The 17,862-nt window shown below is 38.0% G+C and overlaps 2 protein-coding genes across 3 annotated transcripts in view; both read right to left on the reverse strand.

Annotated features, from left to right (window-relative positions):
- SLC4A4 (solute carrier family 4 member 4) overlaps window positions 1-17,862 on the reverse strand; it is a 429,784-nt gene that overhangs the window by 395,612 nt on the left and 16,310 nt on the right. The window lies entirely within an intron of this gene.
- The window catches only part of DCK (deoxycytidine kinase), a 57,481-nt gene that overhangs the window by 733 nt on the left and 38,886 nt on the right, over window positions 1-17,862 (reverse strand). The window lies entirely within an intron of this gene.

Consider the following 17,862-nt stretch of genomic DNA (forward strand, 5'->3'; position numbering starts at 1 on the left):
GAAGTATAATTGCCTTACAATGGTGTGTTAGCTTCTGCCCCTGGTTCTTGTTTATATGTTTATGTGATCTTGTATCTTGTCCCTTAATGAAAAATCATCTTTATATTGCCTTACTGAGTAGTTCTACATATAGTCCACATATGGTTCTCAAAGATTTAATAGTTATTGTATAAATGCAATAAATTGTTTTCATGTTATTTTAGTTGTTATTACAAACATTATCATATTTGGGAGAGGAAAGTCTGCATAATGTATGCAGTTTTGGAAAATGGGTGCAAAACTAGTGTTAGAAGCCAGATCCTGACAGAGACATGCAGTATTTCCCAAAGCCCATAACTCTTTATTTTCTGTCCCTGTGAAAGAAATGAAATTTTCAGAATGCCCACAGAATAAAGAGAATACGAATTCAGACAGTGAAAGGACCATGACCCATTGCTGATCACTTGAGAGTTTGGGACTTAACCAACACACCCACCCTCAGCTCATCCTCAGGATTAGCACATCACCGTTTAAAATACTTCCACGATGAACAGTCTTCTGTGTGAAGTTTCCTTGTGTTCAAGTATTTGGCATTACTTTCTTCTGTGTCTCTGACTACAATCATCACAGTCACTGTTTTGTCTTAACTAGAGACACTTGAAATAACCAATCTCTGAGTAACCCCTACTAATTATTTGAGACTTGGGAAGAAAGAGCCATTCTGAAGAGGTTCCCATTCTACCTTTAGCCTTTGCATTTTTCCCAGAAAAGAATAAACCGTGTCTCTTTCAATAGCATCTGTGTGTGTTTGGCCGAATAATGCCTCAAGGAGCAGTGATACAGCATAGGAGTAATGAGAATGAAGCCAGAGTCACTGAAATCCCTCAAGCCACACAGTATTCTCCCTGAACTTGATGGCCTGTCACTATCTTTATCTGCATATATACATGTTTATTTTCCAAAAAAAATTTTCATTTAGAGGTAGGTTTAAATAGAGAGTTGAATAGGTTCATGGAAGCCTCAGATAAGTTAAAACATACATACGAGAAAACCACTTTAAATTATATTTAATGTAGTAGAGTTATTGAAGTTACTTTTATAGAATATATTTCAACACAATCTTTCCTAAAAAGGATATTGAACTGTTTTAATTAATATAGAATTGAATTCTATATTAATAGAATTCATATAGAATTGAATTCTATATTAATAGAATTCATATAGAATTGAATTCTATATTAATAGAATTCATATAGAATTGAATTCTATATTAATAGAATTCATATAGAATTCTCAGCACATCAAAAAGCCCATCTTGCCTTTAAAGCATGTTAGAGAATCTTCCATATAAGCTTAAGGTTATAAGAGCTTTATACCAACTCCCTCCTCAGTCCTCCTTGAACACACATAAATACACACACACACACACACACACACACACACACACACAGAGCTCCAGGGAAGAGGCAGAGTTAGATCCCCATATAGACTCCACTGACAAAATAGAGGTTTCTGCATTCAAGTAAGCTAATAACCATTATTCATAACAAAGATGAACAAAATACTTGCTCTGAGCCAGGCACTGCACTACAGCCTTATATGAATTCTTTCATTTAACGCTCAAAACAACTCTATAAGCTATTCATGATTTGAGGTTTAGAGAGTTTTTTTAGGTTTAGAGAGAATTGGCAAGTTCACATGGCCAAGGAAGAGTGGAGCTAGAATTCAAACTTGGGCTGTCTTACCCCAGAGCCCCATGCTTTTGCTGTCCCAGTCACAGAATTTTTAGCAACCTCATATAAACCCATGGAGCACCTTTAAGTCACCATTTCAGAGCTTAAAACTTTGTACTCCTTTCTTGTCCTTAAGTTGCCATGTTTTTTAGTTCAAGTGTCAATTTACTTCCTTCAACACTGGAGCCAAGTAAGCCAAGAAGGCTTCTAGAATTGAGCCAATGATTAGAATCAGGAAGTAATAATGAAATTTTTAGGCTGTAATAAGGCAACAGTTGGAAGCGTGGGAAAGAAGAGAGCTTCTTTTTCAAAGTAGCTAATTGTCTTATCAACTGAGAAATGGATATATCCAGTTGTGGTATATTCTCAAATAGTAGTTAAAACAAAGGAATTATATCTAATGTAGCAACATGGAAAAAATCTGGAAAAACTTAAGCTTGAATGAAGAAACCAAGCTGGAATATGTTATGTACTGAATAATATTATACCTTTAATTCTTAAACCCATAAAATAACATTATATATTGATATGGACACACACATGTAAACAAAATACATAAAACACTGATGGGAAGGGGAAAAAGATCTACCTTGGGAATGGTTACTTCTGCGGAACTTAGGGAGTTACTGGCTAGGGAGTAAACAGAGGACTTTGACTATATCTGTAATGTTGTATTTATTTCAAAATGTCTGAGACAAAGATGGCAAAATGTAAATACTTGTTAAATGTAAGAGGTGATTACATGGTATCTGTTATATTCGTTTCTATAAATTCCTGAATATGTGAGAGTTTGTTATTTCAACATAATTTTCTGAATGTTTGAAATAGTTTATCATTTCAACTGCACAACTGAGGTGGGAAAAGTTATGAGAAATAGATAATTATGTATTGTGAGATGGGGAATGTATTGATATATAATTCACGCTCTCTTCTGAGGAAAGAGAAAGGAGGCCATGGGAAAGAGATTGACCAGCCATTGTTGAATGCGAGTAGCATGGAGCAGTTTGGTGGCCATCTGAGCACGCAGTTTGGGGAGGGGGAAGATGTCAAAGTAGCGGTTAGATAGAACACGGGAGGAGAAAGGGGGATGAGAGAATATAGTGTTCTGTTGCGGGCGGGGTGGGGGGAGTCGTATGTAAATGAAATGTTTGAAACCTGAACTATAATTGACTGCAAATGCAGAGTCCTGGCTGGGCTGGAGCTGAGACTCAGATACACCCAAGTTAGGGAGAATAAGAGGACACCCAGCACCCTTTTTCCCTCCTGCAGACACAGAATTTATTGAAATAAACTGGATTACTTGAGACTCTGGATCCGCCTGGGAAAATAATTACATCCTGACCCCAGTTAGGTTTCACACATACACAACTATGTCTGTTTAATTGAGGGAAAGTCAAGTAAAATCAGAAATAACAAGAGACAACAGAAAACTTACCAAAGGGAGCTAAGTGTCTGGTGCAGTAAATTCAGCAAAAGAACCCAGTGGAGGGCAGAGAATTTAGCAGCTTGGAGCAGAACCCAAGAGGAAACAGGCATTCCAGCAGCATGTTCGAGCCCTGTACCTATGAATTAACAGCTGTCTCACAACTTAGAAACTTTGGGGCACAAGCCTTTGTACCATTCCCAAAACTGAAGAAAGAAACACTCTATTTTTCATTCTCAAAAACAAAATTGGTGAAACTATTAGCAAAGATCCCAAATGAGAAGGTGTTGGTGGCAGCAAAGTCCCAGCTTACCAGGCTCAAAGGCAGCTGAAACATCAGAGTTCCAACCAGATTACTTCCAGGTGGAAGTTCTGGCTGCAGCAGGAGCAATGCAGTTCAACTCAGAAGACAGCACTATTTATCTAACTCATCGTGTTTTAAGCCTCACCAAGCCTGTTCTAGAACTCTTTGTCTTCACCATGAACACAGAGCAAGGCAGCATTCTTTCTCTGACTTTGCAAAAGCTCCATTGGCTGAGGTGCCTGAGACAAGAGCCACACCAAGGCAGTCATGGCAGGTTGGCACCAACGAGGCGGCCCTTCCCAATGAGGCGGCCCTTCCCAATGAGGCGGCCCTTCGCTGGGATCTGCAACTAGCCTGCAGTAGCAACGGCAGAGTTCCAGTTTTCGCAGCTGTGGCAATTCAGTTTAGGAAGCCCCAGAAGTGAGCTCTAGCCCGGACTCAGCATGGATAAAGGAAAAGCATCTTGCGGGGGAGTTTCCACAAATAAATGGAGGAGGGGGACTCCACACAAAGCATAATGGGTAGGTGAGGTGTAGAGGAATGGAGATGTGAATGTTTTTGTGCTCCTAAGGTGGGAAAGGCTGAGATGTTCAAGTTACTTTAACTTGCTGCTTGAAAGACGCAAGGTTTATCAAAGAAAGTCTTTGCGCTTCAGAGGGAAAAAACCATAATAAAATAAAACAAAACACAAGTCTGAATTAGATCATTCTTTGCAATGTTTTTGCATCCCTCTAAGATATGAAATCTTCTAAGAGGATTTTTTTGGTTTAGCAAACAAGGAATGGGAAGGGGGGTGGAAAAGAAAGAAGAAACTGCAAATGATCAAATATATCCACTTACAGTATGTTATGATGACAATCTCTTCAATTGTAAACAATGAGAAACATGTAATACTTGAGCCTGTTTTAAATGAAACTTGGTGTAATAGCTAGAATTTTAGCCTGAAGCCTGATGGTATAACGGGAGAGGTGACAGCACCCCTTCAGCAGGAATGACAGAAGACAGAAATCCAGGTGAAATGAGGAGGGGCTGAGCCATAACAGTGACCACAGAGCTGGCTCCAAAGATAAAAAGCCCCCCAACTCACCCCCAAACATTTAAGAGCCCATAACACAAGCCATCCTCAATTTACAAAGCATTTAAATATACGAAGAAAGGAAAAATTATGGAAGTGAGAAAGGCAGAAGTAGAAACACCAGAGAGAATTCTGATGCAGTGTTGAGCACTGTCCAGAAACATGGGTGGAAAGGGAAGCTAGTCATCCTCTTAAATGTGTCCTACGTGGAGAAGCATTTTAGCCAATTGATTTGTTGAAAGTGCAGGTACCCTTACTCACCCAGCACTTTGCCCATATCAGGAATCATGCTGGCTTCCCTGAGAGATCCCCCTCTGGCTTAAGTGGTTCCATCAGTTGTTGTCTGAGAAGGCGGCAAAGGGAGAGTGCACACTGACCCCAGCGGGCCCAGCCCAGCCTCCTTAAGAGGGCAGACGGGACACATGTGAGCTGTCTCTACCTTCCTGAGTCTTGCACAGGTATAAATACACAAGCGTCACAGCAAAGGATCACGTGGGGACCAGGAGAGGCGCACGCATGCTGAACTCCTGCTGTCAAGGTAACAACTACCTTCGATTCCTGGCAACAGGATCCTTCCGGACCTGCTGTCAGAGAAACTAAGGGATTAGCCAGACTTCTCCCTCTAGGGAGGTCACTGCCCTCCAGAGGGCAGATCAATATATTAATCCCCCCAGAGAAGACTGTCAGCATTGCTCAGCTGTGGGGGACACAGCCCATAGGCCTTACACTTCACACCTTCTTACTGCTTCCAATACAGACTTAGTACCCACAGAGGAGTCTATCTCCACAGAGTGACGTACGATGGCTTGCTGGCCTCCTGGTCTCTGTGGAAAATGGTCCATCATCAAATCACAGCAATTCCTTTTGGTGAAATTCAAATCTTATCGTAATGGGACTTGAGGATCTGATGATACCTGGAGATCATTCTGGCTACAGAATCTTTAAAGAAATAGCATGCCTGAAATTCAAAGCACAAAAGGACATACCACTTCCACAGCCATAGGTGTTTTAACACATTGCATATGTGCACATGTTTCCCCTGCCTTGACCAAATAATAGGTTTGGAATAGGAATGCATAGCAATTGTAAGACCCCAAAGCCCCCTCCTCTCCCCAGGAGGTGTCTCGAGAGCAATAATATCAGAGTTCTCTCAGCAACGAACAACTGACACCACTTTCCTGCAATCCTGGCTCCCTGAGATGACTGCCAAGGCCTCTGAGAGTTTTACCTCTGCCACAGAAGCACCCTAAAGCTGACAAAGAACAAACATTACGGCACAATTCCACCAAAGCAGAGAATAGCTCTTCATGACTTCCTTCTTAAATTATTATACGGATCCCAAAACAGCAATGCTTTGTTCCTCCAACGTTCCCAAGATTTTCATGAAAAAATCTCTTTGACATTTTACTCGCAGGCCCTCCCTAGCACTCAGACAGGGACCCGTGGGAACGGGACAGAGTATGAGCTTAATGAAGCATCCTCAAGGTGCCCCCAGACTATCCCACCCCCACCAACCCCAGGCTGCCGCCAGCCCTTATTCCTTTAGGGTGATTTATTGCCGAGCAGGCTGCTCAGGCCACTTTGTAGATAGACTCCTAGAGACCTTGCAAATTTAAGGAAGCCTGAGACACAGACCTCCCAGAATGATCAAACCTGGGATAAACACAGTTAAGGTGACTTTATTTATGACCATGTACATCATTCTCTCAAGGAAAATGACTTCCTCACAATGGAAGACAAAACTATCATTAAACAAGAGAGAAGGGCTTCAACTAAGCAAGAGCAAAGATTCTGCACATGTCCATATTTACACACCCGAGAGAGAACTGGAGTGTGCTGAGGAAAATCAGAGTCAGAAAGCTCATAGCTTGAAAACTTCTTCCTTTGGGTGACCTCTCTAACCAAGGATCAAGGCTCTTCTATTGTCAGACACATAGAACCAAGGAGATGTCTGACATCTATCTCTCTTAATCACAATTTCCTCAATTGTGAATATCAAGGGACGTTAACTTTTGAGAATCTGAGAGTTACAGATCTTCCCCCCAGAAAAACAAACACAAACACTTCTATACAAAATTTTGCACATAATTTTGGGAGGATAAGTTTCACAGATCTTAAAATTCAGGTTAAGGAACCCCGAACTAGATGACTTCTGAGATTTCTTCCAACTCTAAGATGAGTTTATGGAAGTTCTGGTTAAACTTGACAGATTAAACAATCTCATTTTTCTCTACTCCCTCCTAAAAACTTACCAGAAAAATGAAAACAACCAGAAAAATAATAAAAGGTGAGGAGACGTTAACAAAATAACAGAAAGTAGAAAGTAGATGGACAAGTCAAACTGACTTAGCTGAGCAGAGATTTAAGCAGCTGCACAGAAACCATTCAATTCACCACCCAGAACACTGGAATGGCTCTGAAACTGAAGGCACTAGTACCTATGAAAGTAAAAGTGAGAAGGGAAGTCAATCAAGGTTTACTCTCTTGTACAGGCTCTACCAAAGCCCAGTAACTAATTTTGTATTCTTTTTCTTAAAGAGGAGCCCCTAAATTGTATAGCTTTATGCCCCAATAATCTTGAATTTGTCCTTCAGTGTGGCTGAAACAAAGATAAGTTGAAAGTCTTTATTAGAAACAGTTAGATTCCAAGATGCTCTTCCTCAACCAGGGAATCACTATGTTGTACACCTGAAACTAACATAACGTAAATTCACTATACTTCAATTAAAAAATATCTGGAACATAGTGGACATTCAACTAGTATGTGATAAGTAAATGAAGAATAAGTGAATTAATGAATGAATGAATTAATGAATGCCAATTGTACATTTAACAATGATTTGATGCACTTTGAGGGCCCAAAACGTGTTAACTTCTAGAACCCCTTCATGGGACCACAGTACTCCTATATCCAAATCTTTTCTCATGCTATCTTTTCTCCATAGAATACATCCTTTTTTTCTTATAGTTTCTAGAATCTCATCTTTTCTTATCAAGGTTTTTCCAAGTAATGAGCTGAAAAGAGGCCCATTCTATCTAAACATGCATTTTCCTGCAACTCACACTTGATTAACATAAATACGTTTGCACTGATTTTTCTAAATAATGTATAATCATTCAGTATATTTGCAAGACAGTAATTCTTTTGTCTGTTAATATACAGAAAAAAGTCTTAATTATCTATTTTTATTGGAAGAAACTGAGTGCAATAGGAGAAAAAACAAGAGAAGTATGGTCCATACCAAATCTTGCTTTCAAATTCTTAGGCATCATTAAGCAGAATACAAAACAAAACCATCTGCTACAATGCTCATTATTTCTTATGTACTTTTTCCCCTATATAGTGTATAACCAAACTTTGTCAACCAAAATATTGATCCTCTTTAACTGGGGAAAAGTATAAAAACAAACACAAGCAAAATAGCAAGAATAGCAAGTAGCTTGTTCATTAGCATGGATAATGAAGAGTTGAGTAAACATCTTATTTTGGTCTATCTTTGTCTACCTAATGTAGAGTGTGCTGGGTAGAAAAAGATAGAAACCAAAATTAAAAGTATATACTCTAAGAACTCCAGGATCATTTTTTACTAACCAATTTCCTACAGAGCCTTCACACATATCCTATTATATTTGATTTTTTAAAGTTCATATTTATAAAACATTTCAAAAAATAAATGACTGCTGATGCTGTGACAAATACATTCCCATATGCTACAGTAGAATCAAGTACATTATAGAAAACAAAAACAAACCTGTACATTAAAGTGCCAAGGATTAAAGAAAATTCTTTCATTCAACCAATGTTTACCAAGCATCTGCTTCATTTTCCAGATACCATTCTAGGCACTGAGAACACAGTAGTAAACAAAACAAGTCCCTGCTCTGGTGGAGTTTGCATTCTAGTGTAGGAAGACAGACTATAGACAAATACATAATTTGTCAGGTGATGATAAAAACAGTAAACAAACACAAAGCATGGTAAAGGGAACAGTGGGAGACAGAGGCAGGTAGTTAGGGTAGTCAGCTAAGGCCTGATTAATAAGATGACATTTGAGTAGAGACCTGAAGGAAGTGCTGGAGTGAGCCATGAAAAGATCTCGGGGGATAGCATCCCAGGCAGGGCAACCATCAGGACAAAGTCCCTGGGACAAGTGTGCTTGGTATATTCAAGGAACGGCAGAGGCCAGTCTGCTGTGAAGCCAGCAAGGAGGAAAGCAGTAAGAAGTGGAGATCATGAAGTACCTTATAGAGAATAGTAAGGTCTATTTGTCTTGCCTCTGATTGAAACGAGAGACAAAAGAAGGGATTAGATTTCCTTTACCCTACTGAAGAAGTCAGTCCTTTATTTCTACCTGGGATGGAGTAGAAGGAAGGAAAGGAATTCGTTAACAGGAATCACAATACCAAGGAGGGAAGAGACTAGTCCTGGTGAACAAGGGACTGATTGGAAATCCACTTATGATCATAACATGTGGCTCTTGCAATTTTTATCTGAAAACATTGTTAATAGCAGGCTGACATTCGTGATTTCCTTCCATCCTAAATGCAGTAACCTCTTATTTTCCCATCAGGTGAGACAGGAATGCTAGTCTAAATTCAGCCTAATCATGGTGCCAATAATAGCACAAATGTGAAGAGCACTTCTGAGCTGAAGATCCCCAGTTTCTGCTTCTGAATTAAGCCTTGTTACATGTCCTCCAGGTTCAGGTTAATCACCATCCTGCAGTGAGCAAACTCAAAGGAGAGGCATCGACACAAAGCTAGACCTCAGAACAAATTACCAAGCACTAGCCAGGCAAATGTGCCAGCATGCAGTAATCTCGTCTTTCTAGCTGCTGTATTTTTAGCAGTCACTGCTGAGCAACTCATTTTCCCACACTGAGGCTACTAGAGTAATTTTCCAACAGAACTTGCACAAAATATCACCAGCTAATTTGTTTAACCTTCATAAGCTTTCTTTCTCTCCCTTCCTTCTTTCTTCCTTCCACCCTTCACTCCTCCCTCCCTTCCTTTCTTTTTCTTAGTAATCATAGTTACATTCTGGGCCTAAATTGTCTCCTTTAGAGGTGAAGTCTCTCTCTGCTTTAGGGAAAGAACTTTTCTGTGTTTAATTTAAATGGTAAATTAGGTTCAAAAAAACAACATCTGTTTTGAGCAATATTAAGATTGTACTGTGAAGTTCAAGTCCTCCTGGTGAATTCTCTTTCTAGTGAAATATTTTTGTGGTTATTGCTACAAAAGAAATGAAAACTATTTTGTTCTTCAAAACGGATGCCAGTCAGGGAGCTCTATGGGAATTCCTGCTGCCTCAAGTTTCAGCCTATTCTCCTCTTTACAGCTACCATCACCTGGTCCTTATCTTCCCACACCCACTGGGATTTGAAGACTCTCATTTATTGTTCATCACTATGGAGAAAAAGAAATGCAACAGAAATTCAAATTGCGATGATGTCACAACAAAATTTTAAATCTCACCTAGTTCTTCAGGTAATTAATTCCTATTCTATACTGACATCTAACTGGAGGCAAGCAAATCTCTTTAGCACCTTTCCTGAATTTTCTTAGGAAGTGTCATCCATCAAGTGTTTATTAGGTATTATTATGTGCCAGGTATTGTTCTAGGTCCTAGAGATATAAAACAAAGCAAACAAACAAACAAAGATTAATAAATCCCTGCTATTGTTTCCAGTGGAAGGAAACATGCACTAGCTTGGGGGACTGATAATACCATAGAAGAAAATGAGGCAGGGAAAGAGGATAGGAAGGATTGGGGCAGGGGGCAGGTGCAATTTAAAACAGGTGGTCGGTCATACTGACTGAAGTAAGTCAGACAGAGAAAGAGAAGCATCGTTTACATGCGGAATCTAAAAAGAAATGATACAAATGAACTTATTTACAAAACAGAAACAGACTCAGACTTAGAGAAGGAATTTATGGTTGGGCAGGGGAAAGGGTGGGGGGAAGGGATAGTTAGGGAGTTTGGGATTGACATGGACACACCGCTATATTTAAAATACAATAGATAACCAACAAGGACCTACTGTATAGCACAGGGAACTCTGCTCAATATTATGTAACAACATAAATGGGAAAAGAATTTGAAAAAGAATAGATACATGTATATGTATAACTGAATCACTTTGATTTATACCTGAAACTATCACAATATTGTTAATCAACTATACTCAAATATAAAATAAAATATTTAAAAAATAAAAAATAAAATAGGTGGTCAGGGAAGGTATCACTGAGAAGATTCATTTGAACAAATACATGGAAAATTTGAACATACAAGATACCGTTTCAGGAAGCATTTTGACTTTCTAAAAGTCATTTCCTTTCTGAAAACGTGTCCTCTATGGTGGTTTTAAGGAAACATATTTTATAGCCTTTTTGATCACTTTGCACAAATTTAAATATGTTAGCTCAAAGATGACCATTCTCATCATTATTATCTAATATTGTTCTGGAGGAAAACAGTGGCCAATGCAATTGGTCAACAGAAGAAATTAGGTATAAAAATAGAAGAGGAATAGGTAAACATTATAATTTGTAGACCATCTAACAATTGCTTTCAGCTTAAAGAAGGAACAAAAATCAATTAAAATTGAAAGAGAAATCAGCAATGTGAATGGTTACTAAATTAATATGTAAGTATTAATTGCCTGCATATGTATTAATAGCAACAACAATCAGTTTAAAAATACAAAGGAAGATAAAATCTCATTTACAGTAACAACAGAACATGGCAAGATATTTAGGAATAAACTTGACAAGAAATGTGCAAGAACGTTGAAGAAAATTTTGAAACACTACTAAGGAATGCAAAAAATAACCTTTAATACATGAAAATGAATATCAATTCATGATTAGGAAGACTCAACATCATGAAGATAGCAATTCTCCCTAATTTAAATCTATAATTTAATATGATCCCAATAAAAATACCATCAGAATTTTTGTCAGAAAAACAGTGAGGTATATTTAAAGTGCTTATGGAAAAGAAAGAAAGCCAAAAGGCTGTGAAACTCTAAAAATATAAAATTAATAACAAGAGGGGAACAAACCTACTAAAATTATTTTTATTTTGAAACCTCACCAATTATAATAGTGCAGTGCCACTGAATAACTGACAGACAGATGAATTAAACAGAATAGAAGGTCTAGAAATAGACATAAATATATTAGGGAATTTAGTATAAAGGTGGCATTGCACATCATTAATGGGAGATGGATTATTAAGTAAATAGTTCTGGAACAAGTAGGTTAGCTATAAAAATTTTTTGTCGTATCATTTATACCAAAATAAACGTTTGGTACATAAAAGTTTTAAATATTAAAAAAAACATAAAGCATAGACTCAGAGTAGGGAGGGCCTTACTAATTATAACACAAAACCTGGAAATCATTAAAAACTGATCAATTCAAGTACATAAAAATTTTAAATTTCCACATAGCACAAACACTGTAAGCAAAAATTAAAAAAAAATTTTCAACAAGTATAAAAAGGAATATCCACACATTGCTGGTAGAAGTATATAAATTGGTACCAGCTCTATTGAGAGCAATTTGGCATTATTAAAATTAAATCTTAAGTGTATACATCTTTGACTCAGAAATTTCTTCTAGGAATTGGTCCCAAGTATTTATTGATACATGAGAGAAAAGACATATACAAAGATATTTATGCATTATTTAAAATATCAAAATATTGAACCAAATGGGATACATCTATGTAATGGAATCATATGCAACCTTCTAAGAGTAAGGCAAATCTGTATGTACTGATATGAAATGATCTCCAAGATCACTATTATCTTCCCTTAGCCCAGGAGCAGAAACAGAGACCCAAAAACCCAATGGATTAAGTGTGAGACAGAAAAAGTATGGATGTATGCTTCTAGCTTAGCTTTTTTGTCCCCAAAGAGTTAATATGCCTGAAGCTAAGATAGAGACAAGAGAGATGGAGAACAGACCTGGATGGGGTCCAGGACTGGAGGTCCTTTCAAAGTGGGAGTAGGAAATTTTTAGGCCCAGGACATAGAGAAAAGGACTCCATGATGAGTTATTCTTAATGTGTACCCCACACTGACACTTTGCCTCTGAACATTAACCATCTAACCAACCTGGACACTCTTAAGATGTCCCTTGAAGAGTGAGTGGGACTTAATGTGGGGAATCTGGACATCCTATGTGGAGGTAGATACCTAAGGGAAAACTCTGCCCCCTGACCAGTGTGGAACTGAATAGAACCAGTTGGGAATTTCTGTCTTTAGGAAATGATGGATGCACCACATCTGTCATATATGTCATCCCAAGGAATTTGAACTTACTCTCAATTCCCAAACTTTGTATCAATCATTCCCATTCATGATGTCTTCTGTGAAAAACACTGTGAAAGATGGCTCTCCTGACACAACTAATTTATGGTGATGGAAATGAGAAGAGTGGTTATCCTAATAATGTAAAGAAAATGTAGTGTGGGACTTCCCTGGTTGCTCAGTGGTTAAGAATCCACCTGCCAATACAGGGGACATGGGTTCAAGCCCTGGTCCGGGAAGATCCCACATGCCACGGAGCAACTAAGCCCAAGCACCACTACTACTGAGCCTGCACTCTAGAGCCCGCGAGACACAACTACTGAAGCCCACGTGCCACAACTACTGAAGCCCGCGCGCCCTAGAGCCTGTGCTCCGCAGCAAGAGAAGTCACCGCAATGAGAAGCCTGCTCACCGCAAGGAAGAGTAGCCCCCGCTCGCCACACTAGAGAAAGTCCTCGTGCAGCAACGAAGACCCAACGAAGCCAAAAATAAATAAATAAATTTATTAAGAAAAGAAAATGTAGTGTGAAAAGGAATTCAAATGTTGGTAATGTCAGTGGGGGGCAAATCTAAGAGTCTTCTGTGGTACTGAATATGTTCTGTATATTGATGGGAGGCAGTTAGATGCATGTAAACATACTTTTAAATGTTTGCTTAAAATTTACAGATCACTGTATATATTTACACCTCAGTTTTAAAAAACTAACCTGGGATTTCCTTCTATTCAGCCACAACCTACTTGGGCTTGAGTTACCCACATGCCTCTCTTTCTCCCCCATGAAGGGTCAAACTCACCTGTTCAGCAAAATTCCAATGCCAGATAGTACAAATGCAAAGTCACAAGGAAAACAGAAACACAACCATATTTAGCTGGTGTAGAGATCAAAGAAAAGTAAATAATGAACTGTGGCTTCATCAAACATTTACAGACAAGTACAGGGCAGAACAAAGCAGCCAATAATCAAGATATACGCTGGGATTATATTTGCTTTAGAACAGTTTATTTTCAAATTTGCGATTGGCTTTTAAGTCTTTCATTTAACTCTAACATTTTATTAAAAGATTATAATAAAATTTTGGTTAATTGTGGTTTTATAAAACTATAATCTTTTAGTGCTTTTAAAAATACTTCTTAAAATTTAAAAAAATACTTTCTTTTTTGAAATTTTGTATTTGCATTGCCCTACAGTCCAGTGACCTATATGTGTCAAAGCAGCTGCAAGAACTCTAGTAAGACTAAGAAAAATTTGAATTCCTTTTCACACTACATTTTCTTTTGTCTGCACGTGTGGGAGACTTATCTACTTTCGGGAAGGTGTTGTGGAGATTTACTTTCCTTAGTTCTGAGCCTCTTCTTGTTTCAGTCAAAAATACAACACTCCCTACTATCCTATTCCCACTCCCCTTACTTCTCAACAGAAGTAATTTTTGGTGTGAGGGTAAAGAGCAAAATAAAGTCATAGGCCAAGGGTGGCCAAAGTCAATGACCTCTGTGGCAAACCCAACTAAGCTCGCTCCTACCAGAAGCCACAATTTGAGGGGTGTGGGATAAGCAAAGTAACTGAAAAACAAACCGCCACAAGAAGGAGGGCTAATGGTAGGAAGGAGCTGCACTGAATTCACCCAACAGCACCATTTTGTCCCACCAGCTATACTTTCTTCTGTAGAAATCCTATGAATTTTGAGCTCATAGCAATATGAGGCCAGGAAACAATCACATATCAAAGAGAAGAAAGCATTTGATAGTATTAATAGCAATCATTCCCAACTGTAGTCACTGTTTCTCCCTCTTGGAAAAAAATGACAAAGAAAACACAGCATTTACTCCAGCCCTGCTGAAATACATCTGCCTGGAATTGTTTCTATTATTTTTGAATCAAAAACATCTTATCTTTTAAACTTTTATTATCGCACCATTTTTGTAAAGACCATACACCACTGAATCCCCCAGAATGGACAGCTGTATTATTATGGAAAAGGAAAGAACCTGGATCTAGACTATCTAATTGGAAAATCATGGCTTTGCCACTTACTGGATACAAAAAGGAAGATAACATCTAGCTTCACAAAGGTGTCATAAGAGGTAAAAACTTTTGTAGCCTGTAACAACTTACTTACACAAATGTAAGGCATGAGAGAGGCAGTATTAAAGTGGAAAGGACAGAGGCTTTGGTCTAAGGAGACCCTGGTTCAAAACTCAGCAGTATCACTTTGACCAAGTTAAGTTCCCTGAACTCAATTGCTCCATCTGGATTGTTGCAAGGATTAAATATTAACTTTTATAAAGGCCCAGACATTTAACAGATAGCCAATAAATGACAGCTCTTATTTTGAAGATTTTTTTCCTTTCCTTTAGTCACTTTTCATTCATTTATTCAACAAATGTTTATTGAGTAATAGGCACTGCACTAGGGTATAATGGTAAGACAGATACAATTCCTATCTTCATGGAGTTATTGTCTAGTTGGGAACTCAAACAGAAAATTACAATATAATTTTATATGTATTATAGTAGGGAAAGTATAGAGTGCTATAGGAACCCAGATGAGAGACACTTTGTTCAGACTTAGGTCAGTACTATAGAAGCTTCTTGGAGAAAGTGACTTTGAGCTGAAAACTGAAAAATAAGTAGGAATTAGCAGATGAAGGAGAAGGAGTAAGGGAAATTTTCCAGGCAAAGATATGTGCAAAGGCCCAGAAGCAAGAGAAATGCGTGTCAAAGAAACCTCAAAATACCCACCAACACATACACTCTGTTCTGGGATTAGAACATAAATACTCTCATACAGATCTTTCTGTCCTTTTCTTGTCCAGTGACATCATATCTTGCAGCCTTTCATCTGACAAATATTCATCGAAGACAACAGAAGAAAACATATTTTCATCTTCGGCCAAAATCCTACCATGACCAATTACCATCATCAAGTATAAATTCCTGGTTATGTGGCCCAATAATTCACAACACATATTGTTCCAACCTGGAGATCTAGAAGCATAGCATCAGACTGGATGATGATGGATAAATACCACTCTCTACTCTCCATGAGCTTAACAGTCCAACTGAAAAAATTAAACATAAAATTGATTAGGACACAAAATAGTATGTGATTAAATATTACCTGACTGATTGCACAATAAGTGTAATAGAAATTTAGACAAGGATAGATCATGATAAAAATCTTATAAATGCCACTGTAGCTTGGGAGTATTTTCCTCACATCATTCAAATGGGCTTACTGTATTATACACATGCACGCGCGCGCACACACACACACACACACACACACACACACACACACTTCGACAAGTTGGTTTGGTCATTCAACAAATGTTTAAGGGTCTACTATTACATGTATACAACAGATACAGGGACAAAACAAAGGTCCTCTCCATATAGATTTTATATTTTCGTTGGCAAAGGAAGCAATAAACAAAAAACAAGAAAGCACTTTACACATATATCTTATTTAATCTTTGAAACAACTCCACGAGGTAGGATTTATCAAGAGACATGGGATATCAAATAACTTGTCCAAGATCAAACAGCTAGCAAGTAGCATAGCCAAAATTTTAACCTAGGTCTATCAGATTATAAAGCCCAAGTCCAACGTCAGCAATTCCACTCCACTGCTGAAACTTTCCATTTCCCTGAATGACAGAGGTTCCTGGAGGCTTCTCTGATACATGGTCGGTCCAGAAACAGTTTGCCCAAGATTAGCCAAGTGATTCTCATGCTTTTTGCTTCCACTGAGCTAGGTCGCAGGCTCTTTCTTGTCCTGCGGTGTTCTTTCTTCCATCTGTATTGCTTTCATCGAGATTTTAGTTTCCACCTCAAATATATATCCATGGGTTCCATTCTATGCAATTCCCTTCTCTGCTTTAACATCTTCAAAAAATTCTCCATTCATTTTCCTCATTTACCAAAAACAGTTGCTGATTAGTAACACTATACTCCCCTTCAAAAGCATGGCTTTAATGGGCTATGTGGCTACGGTGCTATGTTGGAAGGGTTACTGCATTTGGATTTATACGTATTAACAATAGTTCTATCATTAAGCAGTTTAGTGCCTAGTTCTTTTCTACATTATCTCATTTTATCTTTTCAATAACACTGCAGACCTAGAGGGGTGGGATAGGGAGGATGGGAGGGAGGCTCAAGAGGGAGGGGATATGGGGATATATGTATACATATAGCTGAGTCACTTTGTTGTACAGCAGAAACTAACACAACATTGTAAAGCAATTATACTCCAATAAAGATATATTAAAAAAAAAAACACTGCAAGTTAATAAAAAATGTTCCTGTTTTACATATGAGGATTGAGGTTCAGAGAGGCTGAATTACTTGCTCAAGGCCAGGATATAGTAAATGTAGGTCTTCCCAGGTGCTTCCTACTATATCATGTTGCCTCCCACCTAAAACTATAGAAATCACAGAAATGTAGTTTTGAAAGGACCCCCTAGGATCCCTTACAAGTTCCCTTTTGTGCAAGCACCATTTCTACAGAATCCTTTCCAGTGATCCAGTCTCTTGTAGAAATATTGGCTTATCACATTCAAATTGTGACCTCTGTGAGCCCCAGTTTTCTCATCTATAAAAGGGAATACTTCTATTTATCTCACAAGGTTATTGTGTGGATTAAATGATAAAGTATGTAAATGTCCTTTGCAAACAATAAAGCACTTTATAAATGTTCCCTGAACTTTCTTTACGAGTATGTTACACAAAATTTTATATTTGAATTTAATTTATTATAAATGGATTCTCTTTAATATATCAATATTTCTGACTTCATAATCACAAATTTAAAAAGAGCAATATATCCACAACTTTTCCTAGTAGGCAAAATTATTTTCCATTACTACTAGACATAAGACTAAGACTATAGTATAAGTTTTTCTCAAACTCTTTTGGAGACGGAGGAAAATATCAACTTTGGAACAGCTATGAGAAAGTGAATTTCATCTTTTTAATGCACAGCTACATAAAATAATTAATGTGGCTTGCAATAGGAGAGGCTTTAAAT

This window comes from Balaenoptera borealis (genome assembly GCF_965194805.1).
Source record: "Balaenoptera borealis genome assembly, chromosome: 4".
NCBI lineage: Eukaryota > Metazoa > Chordata > Mammalia > Artiodactyla > Balaenopteridae > Balaenoptera > Balaenoptera borealis.